The sequence below is a fragment of the Lepisosteus platostomus genome (genome assembly GCF_059453375.1).
Source record: "Lepisosteus platostomus isolate fLepPlt1 chromosome 5 unlocalized genomic scaffold, fLepPlt1.hap1 SUPER_5_unloc_1, whole genome shotgun sequence".
In the NCBI taxonomy this organism is placed as follows: domain Eukaryota; kingdom Metazoa; phylum Chordata; class Actinopteri; order Semionotiformes; family Lepisosteidae; genus Lepisosteus; species Lepisosteus platostomus.
The window spans coordinates 744,408-763,349 of NW_028291471.1; the positions used below are offsets into that span (position 1 = coordinate 744,408).

Genomic DNA, 18,942 nt, shown 5'->3' on the forward strand with positions numbered 1-18,942 from the left:
AGTGCAGTGTTCATGTCCTGGAGTGTCCAGTCAGTGTGTCTGTATGAACCCCTCTCTCTCTCAGTGCAGTGTTCATGTCCTGGAGTGTCCAGCCAGTGTGTCTGTATGAACCCCTCTCTCTTTCAGTGCAGTGTTCATGTACTGGAGTGTCCAGTCCGACTCTTAACGTGACTCTCCTGTCTCTGCTTCAGAAGCGCCGATGCGTCTTTTTGATGTCCCTGAGCTGCGTGTCGGTGGAGACAGAAGATCAAGACGAGCCGATGGAGGTGGCGGAGACCGTTGCTCAGGAGAGGAAGAGCGAGGGAGAAGAGGAGCAGGCTGCCGGGAAGGACAAGAAGAGGAAGAGGAGGGGCAGGTGAGCAGACAGGGGGGTGCCGCCCGGTCATGTCTGTGATTCAAGGAGGAGTCTCCTCTTGCTGTTTGATGTCATGGTGACGTCTGTGTCTATGTCCCTCACACCTGCAATAACAATATTCTTTCCAGGTTCCTTTCCTGGTTCTGTGCCTGCTAAGATCTGGACTGGACTGGACTGGAGCTGAGGGACACCAGACGACTGGACTGGAGCCTAGGGACACCAGACTGGACTGGACCGGAGCTGAGAGGCACTAGACTGGACTGGAGCTGAGGGACACCAGACTGTGCTGGACCGAAGCTGAGGGACCCCAGTCTGGACTGAAGCTGAGGGACCCCAGACTGTGCTGGACCGAAGCTGAGGGACCCCAGTCTGTGCTGGTCCGAAGCTGAGGGACCCCAGTCTGTGCTGGACTGAAGCTGAGAGACCCCAGACTGTGCTGGTCTGAAGCTGAGGGACCCCAGACTGGACTGCACTGGAGCTGAGGGACACCAGACTGGACTGGACTGGAGCTGAGGGGCCCCAGACTGGACTAGACTGGAGCTGAAAGGCCCCAGACTGGACTGGACCAAAGCTGAGGGACCTCAGGCTGTGCTGTACTGAAGCTGAGGGACCCCAGTCTGTGCTGGACCGAAGCTGAGGGACCCCAGACTGTGCTGGACCGATGCTGAGGGACCCCAGTCTGGACTGAAGCTGAGGGACCCCAGACTGCACTGGACTGAAGCTGAGGGGCCCCAGACTGGACTGATGACCTTTTGTTAAGCATCAATACATTTAAAAAAAAAAAAATCTGTTTAGCTTTTGGTTTTTTCCCTGCCCCCCCCCCCCCAAAGTTGCTGCTGGGAGAGGTGTGAGTGGGGCCAGCAGGGGGCGCTCTCACCCTGCGGTCTGTGTGGGTCCTGATGCCCCAGTATAGTGACGGGGACACTGGACTGTAAACAGGCGCTGTCCTTCGGATGAGACGTCAAACCAAGGTCCTGACTCTCTGTGCTCATTAACAATCCCGGGGTGTCTCTGGAGAAGAGTAGGGGTGTTACCCCAGTGTCCTGGCCTGATTCCCCCAGGAAGTTTTGAACTGCCAGAAGAAGTTTTCACAACCCGGACTCGTGAAGGTACAGGTCTTCTCCCATCGTCCGGAGCAAGGTGAAAGGCCACCCCCTCGGGGCGCAGTATCCCCGATGCACCCCTCCGCACCACCACCCAAAACGACACACACTTCTGTGACGATTGGGAGACCCCGGTTCGACCAGCCCCTGCGGTGGAGGAAACGACCCGCTGGAGAGAACACGCAGACTCCACACAGAAGGGTCACCTCGGCATTTATTCCAACAGCAAAACAACACCAGAGAGAAACTGTCTCTGAAAGAGAAGCGTACACCGGGAAAAACACAAATTTACAAATGGGAATAGGAGTTTTTTTTTTCTGTTCCGGGCGTCAGTTGTATTGTGTCCTGGTGATTTCTCCCGTTTCGAACGGAGTTTAATGTCGCGTTTCTACTTTATTAGAGAGAGGCACTGAACTTTGGGGAAAGTGACATCCACCCAGTATTACTAGTAGGTTGATAAATATAAATGTTCTTTTTCCCCCCGTATTATACCTCGCGAAATATAACGATGGCCAACTCCTTAAGTCAAAATTTTAACCCTTTTCACGCTACAAGACTCCGGACGTTTCCTTTTTTGTCCTCTTTGGCCTCCAAAATAAAAAAAAACTGGGATCCATCGTGGCATTGCCAAATTAAAACGTCAACCACTTTTCGGGCTTTCGGAACTGTTTGTGTGGAGTCTGCATGTTCTCCCTGTGTTCTCCGGGTCCAAAGACAGGCTTTTGGGCTAATTGGCTTCTGGGAAAACTGGCCCTGGTGTGTGTGTGTCCTGTGATGGACTGCTGTACTGTCCAGGGTGTGTGAGTGAGTGTGTGTGTGTCCTGTGATGGACTGGTGTCCTGTCCAGGGTGTGTGAGTGTGTGTGTCTGTGTGTCCTGTGAGGGACTGGTGTCCTATCCAGGTTGTGTGTGTGTGTGTCCTGTGAGGGACTGGTGTCCTGCCCAGGGTGTGTGAGTGTGTGTGTGTGTCCTGTGATGGACTGGGGTCCTGTCCAGGGTGTGTCAGGGTGTGTGTGTGTCCTGTGATGGACTGGTGTCCTGTCCAGGGTGTGTGAGTGTGTGTGTCTGTGTGTCCTGTGATGGACAGATGGTACCCAGCCTGGACACCCATGAGACACTGGCTTCCTCAGAAGACTCTCACGGAGGGCACACTGTCCCTAACCCGGGTCTAGAAGAAACTACAGTGATCTATAATTCCTGCGCCTCGGAGGGGTTATGACGTCTATGTCCGGCGCCCGCGCCCGCGGACCGGCGGTTCGGCGTCGCGCTCCGCAGCTCGAGCTTCGGTGCGAGGCAGGGCGGGAGGGAGTCGATGTGGCCTCGGCGCCATCTTTGCTGGTGAGTCAATTGTGACCGTTGCGATACAATAAACCATCAATAAATCTTTTCCCACCCCGACCAGTATTTCTGTCGCGGCCCACGTCCCTTACAGTCGACAAACTATAAAAAAACAGTAGCCCTTCGCAACATTACACGCCATTTTATTTTACACGTCCGTTAGATACGCAGGTGGCTCGATACCTGTCTTAACCTCGCCGGCGTCTTTATACCGGGAAGTGAAATTTTATTTGAGGTCCCTCAGAATTGTGACAGAAATGTCAGTGAACCACAATAAAAACCGAAACTTATTTTTTAAAGTCGATGAATGGATTTTAAGAGTAACCGTGTAGCGACTGACGTAAGGAAAAAAAAGGTTGTCTTTCCCTACGAAGACGTTTTGGTGCAGGACTTTCTTTAAATATCAGTTGTGCATAGCGTTTTACAAAAAGTTGATGATGATCTTGGAGATAATTGCAAAGGAAAATTGAGATAACTACCAAAACATTACGTGTGAAACGCCAGGACAGAACTTTGAACCCACAAAGAAACAAAGGTATGAAATATTGCCTCGTCATGGGGGGTTGATAATTGTAATAAGCGTTCCTAATTTTCGTAAAGAAATGTATATTATGGGAGTCACACGTGAGATTTAGTGTATATACGTTTCATATTGTGCATATATACGGGGTTAAAAAGTGGAATGAGTATGATTATAAACTCGTGTGTCCTATAATCAGATCATTTTTGAACAAGCTTTGATTAGACAGGTGAAAAACAACATCAGATCCTTTTTTAAAATATATTCCCACGTCTGAATATCAGCTTCTCCCCTCTGGCCAACATTTCAGGGCTCCCAGGTGTAGATCCCAAATTGAAACAAATATTCATTTGTTACCCAATTAAACAGTTAATAGAAGTGAGTGACCAGGGTAAATAAAGGTGGGTCAGTGTAAACTGTTTATTCTGGACCAGACTTCGTCATGTGTGATATGTCATGACTTCTTATATTAAGTTTTATCTTTCTATTTAGTTATACATGTGTAATAGATGCGATGTGTGTCCATAAAAAGGTTTCTCCAGGGGAAAATCAAGTTGGTTTTAAAACCGTGTTTCCTTTGTAGGGTACGTTTGCATTCCAAGTGTGGGGTTTTTGCCTTTTTATCATATTTTGGATGTGAATCCGTGGTATTTTTGCTGAGACAAGTTGCCTTTCTTATACGCGGAGGGATCTGCTCGTGAGATGTCCGCCCGGTCCATTTCTGAGCTCAGTATAAGGTGTAGAAAGCATCACTGTCATCATAACCCGCCTCTCACCCAGGTGTGGAATAATGTTGTGACTATTGCTTCAGCAATAACATGCTGATTGCATGTTTCTAGATGGGTATAACAGAGATCTCAACTACTGAGGGGCTGAGCTATATAATTGCTAACACTTATATAGCGCTTTTCTGGACACCCCACTCAATTCGCTGCACAGGGAATGGGGTATCCCTCTACCGCCACCAATGTACAGCCCCCACCTGGATGATAATAATAATAATAATACTAATAATAAACTTTATTTTATATAGCGCCTTTAAAGGTGGCTTCTCAAAGCGCTTTACAGGATGACAATAACAATAAATAAGAAGACTACAACAATAAATAAGAACATTTCACAAGACAGGACACAATTATAATTACAACAATAACAGTAGAGGAGACTGTGGAAGATGGTATGAAGAAGAGCAGAGTGGTGAAGAATGGAACCAGTTAAGTAAAGGCTTTTCTGAAAAGGAGGGTTTTGAGTCTGGATTTGAAGGAGTTTAGAGAAGGTGACTCTCTAATATCCTTGGGCAAAGAGTTCCAGAGCTTGGGGGCATAGCAGGAGAAGGCCCTGTCGCCAATACAATGTAGACGGGCTTGGGGGACAGTAAGGAGGGCAGAATTTGAAGAGCGGAGGTTGCGAGGTGGGGAGTAGGGCGATAAAAGTTCAGACAGGTATTGAGATGCCAAGCCATGTAAAGCCTTGTAGGTGAGCATGAGGATTTTAAAGTCTACGCGGAATTTGACCGGAAGCCAGTGCAAGGACTCCAGGATAGGAGTAATGTGAACACTTGCACTAGACCTGGTCAGGATTCTGGCTGCTGAATTTTGGACATACTGCAGCTTGTTCAGAGTAGATTTAGATACCCCAGGGAGCAGAGCATTGCAGTAGTCAATTCGAGAGAATACAAATATGTTGATCAGCTTTTCAGCCACAGTTAATGATAGCATAGGGCGTAGTCTTGCGATATTTCTAAGGTGGAAAAAAGATGTTTTGACAGTATGCTGTACATGTGGGTCGAATGTTATGCCAGAATCGAATATAACCCCAAGGTTTTTCAATTTTGATTGGAGCTCAAGTACAGAGCCATCTACAGACAGGGTTACAGGACTGGCTTTACGAAGTTGATGGGGGGTACCAATAAGCATGACTTCAGTCTTGTCACAGTTAAGATGAAGGAAGTTTTGAGTCATCCAAATTTTTATGTCAGAGAAGCAATTAGATAGAATAGAGACAGCCACATCAGTGTCGGGTTTGGTATGGATGTATATTTGAGTATCGTCAGCGTAAAAATGAAAGCTGAGGCCATGTGATCTTAAAAGCTGACCAAGTGGGAACATGTAAATGCTGAAGAGCAAGGGGCCCAGTATTGAGCCCTGAGGGACACCAGACTTGACAAGACCAATTTCAGACCTGTACCCATTGAGAGAGACAAAGTGACAGCGATCAGTGAGGTAAGACTTAAACCATTTGAGGGCAGTGTCAGAGACTCCAAACACAGTCTCGAGACGAGAAAGCAAGATGTTATGGTCAACAGTGTCAAAGGCAGCACTGAGATCAAGAAGGATGAGTATGGAAAGAGAACCAGAATCAGAAGCTATTAGGAGATCGTTGGTGACTTTGACTAAGAGGTGGAAGGCATGCAACTATGATGCGACGGCAGCCATAGTGCGCCAGAACGCTCCCCACACACCAGCTCTCAGTGGGGAGGAGAGCAGAGGGATGAAGCCAGTTCAGAGAGGGGGGTTATTAGGAGGCCATGATTGGTAAGGGCCAATGGGAAATTTGGCCAGGACGCCTGGGTTACACCCCTACTCTTTTCGAGAGACGCCCTGGGATTTTTAATGACCACAGAGAGTCAGGACCTCGGTTTTACGTCTCATCCGAAGGACGGCGCCTGTTTAGAGTATAGTGTCCCCCGTCACTATACTGGGGTATCAGACCGCAGGGTGAGCGCCCCCCAGTTGTCCCACTAACACCTCTTCCACCTCTTATTAGCCAATGAAAAATGGTAGCTTCCTCAGAGACACCGCAGGAAGACAGGAGTTTGTGATGAAAGTTCGAGAGGGATGGCCACACCCTAGTTCGGTCAGACTCGGCTGTCGATATTTTAGCAATCACTCCTGACTCCTCTCCTGAAACACTGTCAATACTGCACGTGATCCCCCTCTCTCCCTCGCGTCCCTCTCCCACCCCGTCTCCACCTGTGTAGCTGCCCCCCCTGGTCACTCCTCCTCGCTGTGCAGGGGGGGTCCCAGCCTCCTCGTCCTCTGGCCAGGAGCCCTCAGCCAAGCGGGTTCAGCCAGATCATCACTCCATGATCCTTTCAGTATGCTAAATTCCTGGTGTTGTTTTTTTTCACCCCAGAAAACTGACTGTCCGCCTCACCTCTGCGCTAAGTGGACGATGAAGTCAGGTTCCAGTGTGCCTGGTGTTTACAGGTAATACTTCAGACTGGTCGGCCTCACCTCGGGGTGTCTGGGCGTTTGATATTATACAGTTGCAATGCTGAGGCCTGTGACTGTGATGCTGTAAGGCTACAGGAGTCTCTCTGGAGATCCTGAGTGATTTCCGGCGTTCATGCGGAAACACAGCCCCACCCTCCCGCGGTGTCCAGTCCGCAGAATTTCCTGGAGACGTGGTCTCGCCGATGGGGGACCCCGCCAGCGAGAGACTATCTGAGGCACGATGTTCTGTACGGTTCAGTTAATTAGACGCGCACAGATGTTGAGCTCATCGTCCTTTTAATTGTGCCATCTATGCTAACTGTAGCCGAGATCGAACTATCAAGGTGACAGATCAATAATTTTAAATTAAATAGATGCATGATATTGCTAGCGCTGATGCAAGAGGCAAGTCAGAGGAACTGAACACAGAATGGATAGGAGTCGCAGTGAGTGAGAGAGGAATGAGCTAAATTATTTAAGAGAATTAAACCACTGAAGAACAGGAGACACAGTGAGAGAGAGGAGATCACAGGAAATACCTCAGTAACAAACATACTAACACACAGGACAGGAGACACAGTGAGAGAGAGAGGAGATCACAGAGAATCCCTCAGTAACAAACCCACAGGACAGGAGACACAGCGAGAGAGAGGAGATCGCAGGAAATTCCTCAGTTTTAAGTGCAGACAACCGGACAGGAGACAGAGTGAGGAAGAGTAAATGAAACAAAGTAGGATTGATAGGAGACGGGTTATGAAGAGATGGGACACATCTCTTCATAAAGAGATGTGTCCCATCTCGCTGAACTCGCTGGCTGAGTTAATTGACGCTGCTGTTTCTTTGGCAGATGAAGTCGGGGTCCAGAGTTTCGCTGACGTGGCAGAACCGTCCCAGCTCGGTCTCCTCCCATTCCTGCAGGTCAGTGCCCCTTCAGTCAGACCCTGTGTTCGGGGAGACACACAGGGAAGTCGCACACTGTGAAAAAAGGCTCCAGAGACATCGCTGAACCACAGAATAGCTCCTGAGCATTTGTGCACCTTTTGGAATTCTTCACGTATAGTGAAAGGTGAAAATAAAACCAAGAATGGGTGACGCGTCTTTACACAGAGGCGGATGGGGAACAAGCTGCCCAGCCTTGTTGTTGATGCCGATACCCTGGCTTCTCTCCAGATACAGGTGGATTAAATCATGGGTCCAATTAATCACTAACTACCAGACAGGCTTGAAAAACCGAATGGCGTTCTCTCGTTTTTAACCTTTCTTCAATTCTTAGAAAACCTGCACGCAGAAAAAAAATAATTTGCATTTTTTTACTACTTCCAACGGTCAGGTCTGTGGGTATTTAAATCTGACTAGAATGTGTATTGTTCAAAATCTCTTGTTCACTATCAGTGTTGTTGTTTTCAGTGTCATTCTCATTACTCCTGTGGGTTTTATACTGTGGTAAAGAGTTAAAAAAGTCCTCACTTTGTGCTGCTCTCGGTTTGTTAACGGTGGCGTACTCCACATCACTGTTGGGTAGTGTGATGTCTGTAGAGAACAGGATACGGGTCAATACTTATGTTAACTTATACTATACAGGATAAGACTTACATTAACACCATACTGAACAACAGGGCTCACTGTTCACACGCGTATTAACACTGTTCAGACGACAGGACTCACTGTTCACGCTTGTATTCACGCTGTACACAACAGCAGGACTCACTATTATTACAAATGTTCACACTTGTGTTAAAACTGGACAGAGCAGCAAAAAGTTATCATGATGTTTTATTTCTGCTAGTTTAATAGATAGAAGTAAAAGATCCTCACTTTGTGCGGCTCGGGGTTTGTTGACTGTGGAGTATTCAACAGCAGTATCTGTGTTAATTCTGCAAAGAATAAAACACGTGTTCTCACCTGTAACACTGTGCAGAGCAAGAGGGAATTCAATGAGTTAACACTGTACAGAACCGGACTCACTGTTCACACTCGTATTGACACTGTACAGAACCGGACTCACTGTTCACACTCGTATTGACACTGTACTGAACAACAGGACTCACTGTTCACACTCATATTGACACTGTACTGAACAACAGGACTCGCTGTTCACACTCGTATTGACAGTATACTGAACAACAGGACTCACCGTTCACACTTATATTGATACTTTTTTGATCAACGGGACTCACTGTTCACACTCGTGTCGACACTGTTCACACTCGTATTGACACTGTACTGACCAATAGGACTCACTGTTCACACTCGTATTGACACTGTACTGACCAACAGGACTCACTGTTCACACTCGTATTGACACTGTACTGAACAACAGGACTCGTGTTGACACCGTTCACACTCGAATCGACGCTGCTCACACTCGTGTCGACACTTGACACTCGTATCCAGTGAGCCTTTGCTACCATTATCAAACACAGAAATCGTTATAATTTAATTTTAAAAACATGGCTAAGCATGGGTTTAAAGTATATTCAACAGTGCAGGTGCATTCAAAGAAATAGTTTCCCAAGCCCTCGCAAAGAATTACCATTTCCAAAGATGTCTAGTCTCAAGCATTAACATCCAAAGTACCTGTCTTAGCTGGGGCAGGAAGTTTGCCAAGCCACCTGAAAGAATTACCATTTCAAAAGATGTCTGTTGTAAGCCAGGTTCAATCATTACCATCCAAAGTATCGGTCTTCCCTTGGGGCAAGAGGGTTTCCTGTGTGTCTAGGATGTGTACTTCCCTTAAATAAAGGATGAATATGGGTACCATAGGTATGAGCATCTCCCAAAGCTCAGAGTTAAACTAAAAAACCCTTGGTGAGTGTGTTATAACATGGATGGGTATTTATAGTCCAGTGCCTCCTATTTTACTAGAGATTCTGTTTGGGATTCAGAACTCGGGATCAAAATACTCCTAGGTACAGAGTAATTTTCACACCTTCCTGCTACCATGATCAGAGCAGTATTAGATTAAATTTGTCATTTATTGAAAGCCCAGTTTTTAACAATCATTTTCATTTGAACTTACTTTTTTCAAAGAAGGATCTGAGGTTCACTTCTTGAATTAAATCTTTTGACAAGAGGTAAGACTTCTATTTTACATTTAAACCCATGTTTAGCTGTGTTTTTTAGATTTAACTGAATCAATTTCTGTGTGTGATAATGTCCTTGAATTCTGACAACATCACACTAAATTACATGATATAAAACAGCTAATGTCTCTAGAGATAAAGTTTCTGGGATGCTTCTAATTACTTTGCATTACCAGGGACAGTTTAATTCACCTTGTACAGTACTGAAAGACCAAAATGCTTTTTTTAAAAGTTATTTAACATTTTATAGAACTTTGTCTACTATGGCAACATGATGAGCTTGGCCACTTATCTTAGGATAAAGATAGGATAAAGGTTTATCTTTTGCACCTACCTGCCCCCCAGGGAAGGCCAATGCTTTCTACGTTGATGGTTCCCTACAGTAGACTGTACCTTATCTTCAAAGGTAATGTATATTGACCCAAATCAGTTTTGGAATCCAATCTACTGACGAGATGGAGCACATCCTTTTTTCAGGATTTTAGCATCATACGTTTAGTATATTTAGTCCCTAATGCTGAAAGAAATGATCATTTGTTTAACACGCACGGGTCTGTCTCAAAGGATGCAGTGCTCCTGAAGGCTCTCAAACCCTGCATTTCAGATGCCTAGCTGTATCCCTCACATGTGGCACCTCAGAATGACTTCTAACCTTACCTGTGGTGTCTTCAGTCCCTATTGCTCAATGCATGGTGTACGTACTGCATACATGTGTCTTGAGAATGAGGAATGGGCCCCTGAGACAGTCATTTGCCTGTTTCACAAATGATCGTATTTTACTAGAGATTCTGTTTGGGATTCAGATGTGCATTCGGATTTATTGGTACATGCCCAGGGCAGTAAGCAGTCTGAGGATTTATTTCCAGACAGCATAGAGCAGTGAAGCAGTGAAGTAGTGCATAAAGCATAAGCAATCATTTATTACATTAATATATGTGAAAATAACATTTTAGCATCATGCGTTTAGTATATTTAGTCCCTAATGCCAAGGACTCCAGCAGTCTTACAACCACTGCCCTGTTTGCCTCGCCAGACACGATCTCTATTCTGTTGTAATCCACGATGTTCTTCAGGTGATTTATCATGTCCTTCCTCGCCTGTTGAGAGGCCATCTTTATCTCTTCTGCCGTGGCGTGCTTCATACACGCCCTCTTCAAGTGAGCAGGAAGCTGATCAAAAGTATTCAGGCACATCTTGCACACCAGGGGAATCCTCGCGGGTTTCCTTTGAAAATAAATAATACCATTTGTGTATAGAAACAAGCTAAGACTGATTTCTTAAATTATCCTTAATTTTCTCTCTCATAGTTTGAGCATAATGATTTTATTGCATTTATATAAGAATTGTTCATTGCTCCAAAATAAATTATGGTTTCATAAAAAAAGTGAACACTTACTTGGTCTCAGTCACAGACGTTCCAATAGAAGCCATTGTGGAGTTCAGCAACTGCAGGTCCTAGAAGTGGGGAAGGAATTTTAAAAGAGAAATTGAATTACAATACAGAAGGAATGGCTGAGGGATCACTGAAATATATATATATACAAATTCCAAAGACTGAGTCCATATCTCCTTTAGGTGAGGACAGACTGGATCAAACAAAAACAACATTTGAAGTGAATTGCAAATGTATTGAGTTGTGATGCAACTGTAACTTGAACCTAACATGACTGGGGCGTGCATTTTTGAAATTGCATTTTCACAGCTGAAATATAAAATGAAGCTGATCGCAGTCCAAACTCAAGGTATTGTTGTAAAACTAAATATTCAACATGTTTCTACCTGTCCCTTTTCAGCTCACTCAGAAGTCCACAGCCTGCAGCCTGGTGCCTCTCTGTCTCTCCCCCTCCACACTGCTGGTCCAGTGGAGGTGCTGTTTGATCCTGCAGGATCTGTCCAGTCTCGTATAGTCTTACTGAGCAGCGCAGGGCTCCCTGGCCCCAGGTACAAACAGTAAGTGACAGTGCAGAACAGCTCTCTGACACTCCGCTCCCTCACTCCAGCTGATCAGGGCAACTACACAGTGAGGGACCTTAAGGGAAGCAGTATCAGCACTGTGATCGTCACTGTGGGCGGTGAGCAGGTCTACAGTAGGGTCACTAGAGGGCTCTATATTCTTGACAGAGTGTGTTCTTCTATCATCCTCTGTCCTGATTGTCTTTCAGCTCACAGAGACACTGTCACCCTGCAGCCTGAAGCCTCTCTGTCTGTCCTTCTGTTCACTGGAGAGCCAGTGGAGGTGCTGTTTGATCCTGCAGGAGGTGGAAACTGGACCTCAGTGTGTTCTGTCCAGAACAGCACAGCCAGCTGTTTCCCCCAGTACAGTTTTTTTTATTTTTGATGATTAGCCATATGTTGATTATAATATTGGACATAATGTATAATTTGAACTCGATATTTTTCAGGAGTGAATGATTGTATATTTTCAGAATAAATTTCGAAACCAGATTATTGTCCCTCGATCTCTGTCTCTCTCTCACCCTGCTGTCTGTCTGTCCCTGCCTCTCTGTCTCTCTCTTTCAGCCCCATCTGTCAGTCTGTCTGTCCCTCGATCTCTGTCTCTCTCTCTCTCTCGGTTTGTTTGTCCCTCAATCTCAATCTTTCTCTTTGCCCGTTGTCTTTCTGTGCCTTCATCTTTGTCTCTCTCTCTCCTTCCTTTCTGTCTGTCACTCTGTCCTGCGTTGTCCCAGCTGGGCCTGTCTCCCCGGCTCTCTGCCTTCAGCTCTGTTCGCCGATGTTCCACCAGCCCGTCTCTCTCTCAGCCTGTCTCTTGACTTGCAGGAGGAAGAGGAGGTGGAGACAGCTCCTCCGGCAGGAGAGAGGAAGGAGGTCAGTGCTGGTCCCACCCTGCCTCCTGTCCTGTCTGTGGTGGAGTTTCGCCGTCTTGTCTGTCCCTGGGTCTCAGTGTCTCTCTCTCTTTCAGCCCTGTCTGTCAGTGTCTCTCTCCTCCTCCTCTCTGTCCTCAGTGTGTCTCTCTCCTCCTCCTCCTCCTCTCTGTCCTGTGGTGTCCTGTGGGTCAGTATTAGTGGGCTACACCCAGGCTCACTCACTGCGAGTGTGATCTCAGCAGAGTCTCTGTGCTCTTGGGACACTTGACTCACCTGTCTCTCTCTTTCTCTCCCTGTGCTGTCCCTCTCCTGCCCCCTCTCTCCCTCCAAGGACTCCAGCTGGAGGAGGTCCAATCACCACCTCCTGTGAGACAGAAGAAAAAGAAGGTGGGTAATGCTCTGATCCTCTCTTTACTCCTGTCCAGTGTCCAGTCAGTGTGTCTGTCTGAACCCCTCTCTCTCTCAGTGCAGTGTTCATGTACTGGAGTGTCCAGTCAGTGTGTCTGTATGAACCCCTCTCTCTCTCAGTGCAGTGTTCATGTCCTGGAGTGTCCAGTCCGACTCTTAACGTGACTCTCCTGTCTCTGCTTCAGAAGCGCTGGTGCATCTTTTTGAAGTCCCTGAGCTGCATGTCGGTGGAGACAGAAGATCAGGACGAGCCAATGGAAGTGGCGGAGACCGTATCTCAGGAGAGGAAGAGCGAGGGAGAGGAGGAGCAGGCTGCTGGGAAGGACAAGAAGAGGAAGAGGAGGTGCAGGTGAGCAGACGGGGGCGCCGCCCGGTCGTGTCTGTGATTCAAGGAGGAGTCTCCTCTTGCTGTTTGATGTCATGGTAACGTCTGTGTCTGTGTCCCTCACACCTGCAATAACAATATTCTTTCCAGGTTCCTTTCCTGGTTCTGTGCCTGCTAAGATCTGGACTGGACTGTGCTGGACCGGAGCTGAGGGGCCCCAGACTGTGCTGGACCGAAGCTGAGGGGCCCTAGACTGGACTGGACCTAACCTGAGGGTCCCCAGACTGGACTTAATCTGTATTGTAATTTTTGTTCTTTTGTTAAGCATCATTAAAATGGTTTTAAAAAAAATCTGTTTAGCTTTTGTTTTTTTCCCTCCCCTTCCCTGAAACGAACGAACAGAGTCTGTCCTTCTCTTTCATCCCGGAGAGTTTGTGGTTGACGGATTGAGGCTGAGAGCCCTCGTCGTCAGCGTGCCACCAGTTGGCGGGGATATAGCAGGGGGGGCATCGTGTCCAATACTCCTTGAAACGGGACAGATTTCAAGCCACCTCCGTCTGAAGAGAAGGAAGTCGACCACGAAGTCCAGGGTGTCCTAGGAAGATCTTTAGCCATCGTTTGCCCAGCAGCCATCTCACCCTGCAGCTCCCAGCTGGCAGCCCCCTCCCCACTGGAGCCCAGCAGGTGGGAGCCTGGTCAGTACCTGGAGGGGAGACTCCTGGGAAAAACTAAGGTTGCTGCTGGGAGAGGTGTTAGTAGGGCCAGCAGGGGGCGCTCACCCTGCGGTCTGTGTGGGTCCTGATGCCCCAGTATAGTGACGGGGACACTGGACTGTAAACAGGCGCCATCCTTCAGATGAGACGTCAAACCGAGGTCCTGACTCTCTGTGGTCATTAACAATCCCGGGCTGTTTCTGGAGAAGAGTAGGGGTGTTACCCCAGTGTCCTGGCCTGATTCCCCCCCTGGTCTTGACCCATCATGGCCTCCTAATCACCCCCGTCTCTGAACTGGCTCCATCCCTCTGCTCTCCTCCCCACTGAGAGCTGCTGTGTGCTGAGCGGACTGGAGCATCATCCAGGTGGGGGTTGCACACTGGGGGGACTGGAGGGGATCCCCCTGACCTGGGAAGAGCTCTGAGGGGAGGGTCCAGACTTATTAATTATTATTATTATTCGTGCTGCACTGGGCTTCAGTCCTGGCAGTGAGAGGGGGACTCTGTGATCAGGACAGATACTTATGACTGTATAATAATACACGATAGAAATGGAAACAGGGTAGCGCTGTAGTCTCTTCGAAACGTTTTGAACTGCCAGAAGAAGTTTTCACAACCCGGACTCATGAAGGTACAGGTCTTCTCCTTTCGGCCGGAGCAAGGTGTATGGTGTCCTGGTGATTGCTCCCGTTTTGAACGGAGTTTAATGTTGCGTTTCTACTTTATTAGAGAGAGGCACTGAACATCCTGTGATGGACTGGTGTCCTGTCCAGGGTGTGTGAGTGTGTGTGTCCTGTGATGGACTGCTGTCCTGTCCAGGGTGTATGAGTCTGTGTGTGTCCTGTGATGGGCTGGTGTCCTGTCCAGGGTGTGTGAGTGTACTGTAATGGACTTATATCCTGTGAAGGACTGCTGTCCTGTCCAGGGTGTGTGTGTGTCCTGTGATGGACTGGTGGATCACAATATTAATTCTCCTCCTTGATTCCCTCATTCATCGCCAGAGTGAAAGCGGGACACGGCAGTAAAAGCTCAGCCCTGCGGGTGGTGGTCCTCTCGGTATTTTTTTCCCCACGGTTTGAAACAGAAACAGCCGGGTGGTATTGTAGAGAGGTCGACGTGCCTGGTTTTCCTCGTCTGCGAAGCCCGTTTTTTTTTGGGGGGGGGGGGGGGTCGTGAGGTCCCACTCAGCGCTCGGAAAAGAAAATGGCGTTTCTTTTCCCCGCAGGACGTGGCGTGGCCCGAAATTTCCGCCCTTGGGCGCTAGAGGGGAGTGGAGGTTGGTCTTTCTTTGATTTGGGGTTCGGGGGGGATGCTAATTTCACTGAACCAAACCCCACGGAAACCCGTGTTGGACGTGGGGGTGCTGAATGCGCCCTTGACGTGATTTTGTCTTTAAATTCAAGTGCAGCTTTTGTAACCCTTGGGCCGGAAACAGCTGGACCCGTTTCCCCTGCCTGTCCGAGGTGGCGACTACCGGGGTCGTACAGGGACACCCGGCTGGGTGCGACGTCACGGAGGCGTCACAATGAGCCGCCTGACGTCACAGAGCGGCGGATTCTAGCGGGGGGCGGCGCCGGGGCCCCATGAGCTCAGAGGAGTGAAGAGAGAAGAGGAGGAAAGAACTATATAGTCCTTTCTAAACACGTGTTTCTTCCAATAAAGTTACTTCGACTTCAATCGTTAGTTTCAGCTTCAGAATCGCTCTTCAATATCCCCGTGAAATCGGTAAGTCAGTCAAAAGCGCCGCTGGCGAGAAATAACAAAATAAGTGGAGAAGTTGTTTTTCTTACCGTTACTCCACTCTTATGGGTGTGATTGTGCTGTAAAAAGATATTGAGAGGAGGTGCACCTCTACACAGAGAGTGGTGGGGGTGGGGAACAAAGCCAATACCCTGGCTTCTCTCCAGACACAGCTGGGTGAGCTCCTCCAGTCAGGACAGGAGGCTCTACTGTACACAGAGAGTGGCGGGGGTGTGGAACAAAGCTGATACCCTGGTTCCTCTCCAGACACAACTGGGTGAGCTCCTCCAGTCAGGACAGGAGGCTCTACTGTACACAGAGGGTGGCGGGGGTGGGGAACAAAGCTGATACCCTGGCTTCTCTCAGGACACAGCTGGGTGAGGTCCTCCAGTCAGGACAGGAGGCTCTTCTGTATACAGAGGAGGGTGGGGGTGGGGAACAAGCCGCCCAGCTGTGTGGCTCCGCCCCCTCCCCTCCGCTCTGTGACTCTGGTTGTCTCGGCAGGACGATGGACCGACAGAGATGCCTCACGGCCGTGCGCGGTCGCAGCAGGACCCGGGCCCGGCGAGGCGTCGTAAGTCCACCCTTCCCGCCCACCATCCAGCGTCCAGCGTCCAGCCCTCCTCCGACTGGCCTCTCCGCCCCCAGCAGCGCTCGCTGTATTATAATAATAATAATAAACTTCACTGATAGAGCACCTTTCACACACATAGCAGCGCAAAGCGCTTGACAGACCAGGTCTCACGGTAACACCTCTAGACGAGGAGAGACACTTCCAGTGGTGATCTTGACTGAGGACATGCCTCGGCTCAAGAGACAGGGTCGCGGGTCCGAGGAAAACCAAGCTGCAGGTCCATTATGGCCTTCTGAGAGCACAGATTGCCTCTGGATGTCCCACACTCTTCCTGGACCCACTGTAGAGACTCACCTGTCCAGACTCTTACTGGACAGACTGTACACACTCACCTGTCCAGACTCTTACTGGACACACTGTACACACTCACCTGTCCAGACTCTTCCTGGACCCACTGGATACACTCACCTGTCCGGACTCTTACTGGAAACACTGTACACACTCACCTGTCCAGACTCTTACTGGACACACTGTACACACTCACCTGTCCAGACTCTTACTGGACACACTGTACACACTCACCTATCCAGACTCTTCCTGGACACACTGGACACACTCACCAGTCCAGACATTCACTGGACACACTGGATACACTCACCTGTCCGGACTCTTACTGGACACACTGTACACACTCACCTGTCCAGACTCTTACTGGACCCACTGTAGAGACTCACCTGTCCAGACTCTTCCTGGACACACTCACCTTCCAGACTTTCACTGGACACACTAGATACATTCACCTGTCCGGACTCTCACTGGACACACTGTACACACTCAACTTTCCAGACTCTCACTGGACACACTGTACACACTCACCTTTCCACACTCTCACTGGACACACTGTAGAGACTCACCTGTCCAGACTCTTACTGGACACACTGTACACACTCACCTGTCCAGACTCTTACTGGACACACTGGTCAGACTCACCTGTCCAGACTCTCACTGGACACACTATACACACTCACCTGTCCACACTCTCACTGGACACACTGTAGAGACTTACCTGTCCACACTCTCACTGGACACACTGTAGAGACTCACCTGTCCAGACTCTCACTGGACACACTGTACACACTCACCTGTCCGGACTCTTACTGGACACACTGTAGAGACTCACCTGTCCAGACTCTCACTGGACACACTGTACACACTCACCTGTCCACACTCTCACTGGACACACTGTAGAGACTGCCCAAGGCCCCTAGTCTCGACACGACTGGGCTTGGCTATTTGGTTAGAGCTGTCTCAGAGATGGGCTGTTTGGCGTTTTCACAGGTCACACCGGTCAGGCCGAACCCGGACTGGCAGCGGGAGAGGTCCCAGCCCAAGTCCCGGTGCTTTTCCGTAAGTCTGACCCGGTCGCCTTCCGCGAAACTGGACCGGCCGCCCTGTGGTGGGCCCGGTGCCCCACATCTACCCTACAGCTCCCCCCACTGACCCCTAAACTCCCGATACCCTACAGCTCCCCACACTGACCCCTAAACTCCCGATACCCTACAGCTCCCCACACTGAGCCCCACAGTCCTGATGGCCGAGAGGTCTCTGCTTGCTGTAGTGATTGAGTGAGCTCTGTGGACCTGACCTCTGTCTTGTGTCCTCGTTTCCAGCATCTCCTAGTGGTCCGGCATTTCACCAGACATGAAGGTGAGATCTGGGGAGGAGACAGAGCACCCCCTAACACCCCTGAGCTGGGTTACAGGGTAAGACAGCTTCATACTCTTGGACACACCTGTCTACACTCTTACTGGACACACTGGACACACTCGCCTGTCCGGACTCTTACTGGACACACTGTACACACTCACCTGTCCAGACTCTTACTGGACACACTGGACACACTCACCTGTCCAGACTCTTACTGGACACACTGGACACACTCACCTGTCCAGACTCTTACTGTCCACACTCACCTGTCCAGACTCTTACTGGACACACTGTCCACACTCACCTGTCCAGACTCTCACTGGACACACTGTAGAGACTCACCTGTCCAGACTCTTACTGGACACACTGTCCACACTCACCTGTCCAAACTCACACTGTCCACACTCACCTGTCCAGACTCTCACTGGACACACTCACCTGTTCAGACTCTCACTGGACACACTCCACACTCACCTGTCCACACTCTGACTGGACACACTGGACACACTCACCTGTCCACATTCTCACTGGACACACTGTACACACTCACCTGTCCAGGCGTAGTCTCTGCTCCTCATCCCCCCTGCGTTGTGTTTCCCCCTCTCCCCGCTGGACAGAATCCTGTGGTGTCTTCGTGTCTCCCCGAGCTCGTCCAGAAGCTGGAGAGGGCGGCCGAGCTGCAGCTGGAGCTCCCGGGGTCGCCCGGCTCGTCCCGCTCAGTGTCCCCCCCCTCCGCGCCCGAGAGCCCCCTCCGCTCCCCGCCCCCGCCCCCCCCCTCCGGCCCCCTCAGGCCCCTGCCCGCCCCGCCCCGCCGCCCCCCCTTCCTCCCCGCCATGCCCCTCGAGCCCCCCATGCTGCCCGGGGCGGTGCCCCTGCCCCTGCCCCCGCCCGTCCTGCCCCCCATCGCCCGCCCGGCCCCGCCAGGCCCCGCCTGGTGCTCCCCGGTGGGGAGGGTAAGGAGAGAGGCTGAGATGTCTGACGAGGCAAGTGGGGCAGTCTGTCCGTCTGTCCATCTGTCTGTCTGTCTGTCCTTCTGTC

General features: G+C 49.5%; 2 long non-coding RNA genes across 2 annotated transcripts; one reads left to right on the top strand and one right to left on the bottom strand.

Moving 5' to 3' along the window:
* Positions 1-2,713: 2,713 nt before the first annotated feature.
* LOC148638436 (uncharacterized) lies at positions 2,714-12,329 on the top strand. The gene is made up of 4 exons (XR_015931049.1): positions 2,714-2,795; positions 6,451-6,524; positions 7,378-7,448; positions 11,407-12,329. It is a non-coding gene; the product is annotated as an uncharacterized LOC148638436 (long non-coding RNA).
* Positions 10,507-11,410, bottom strand: LOC148638437 (uncharacterized). Its single transcript, XR_015931056.1, has 2 exons — positions 11,010-11,410; positions 10,507-10,837 (listed from the first exon to the last, which is right to left on the bottom strand). It is a non-coding gene; the product is annotated as an uncharacterized LOC148638437 (long non-coding RNA).
* Positions 12,330-18,942: the final 6,613 nt, after the last annotated feature.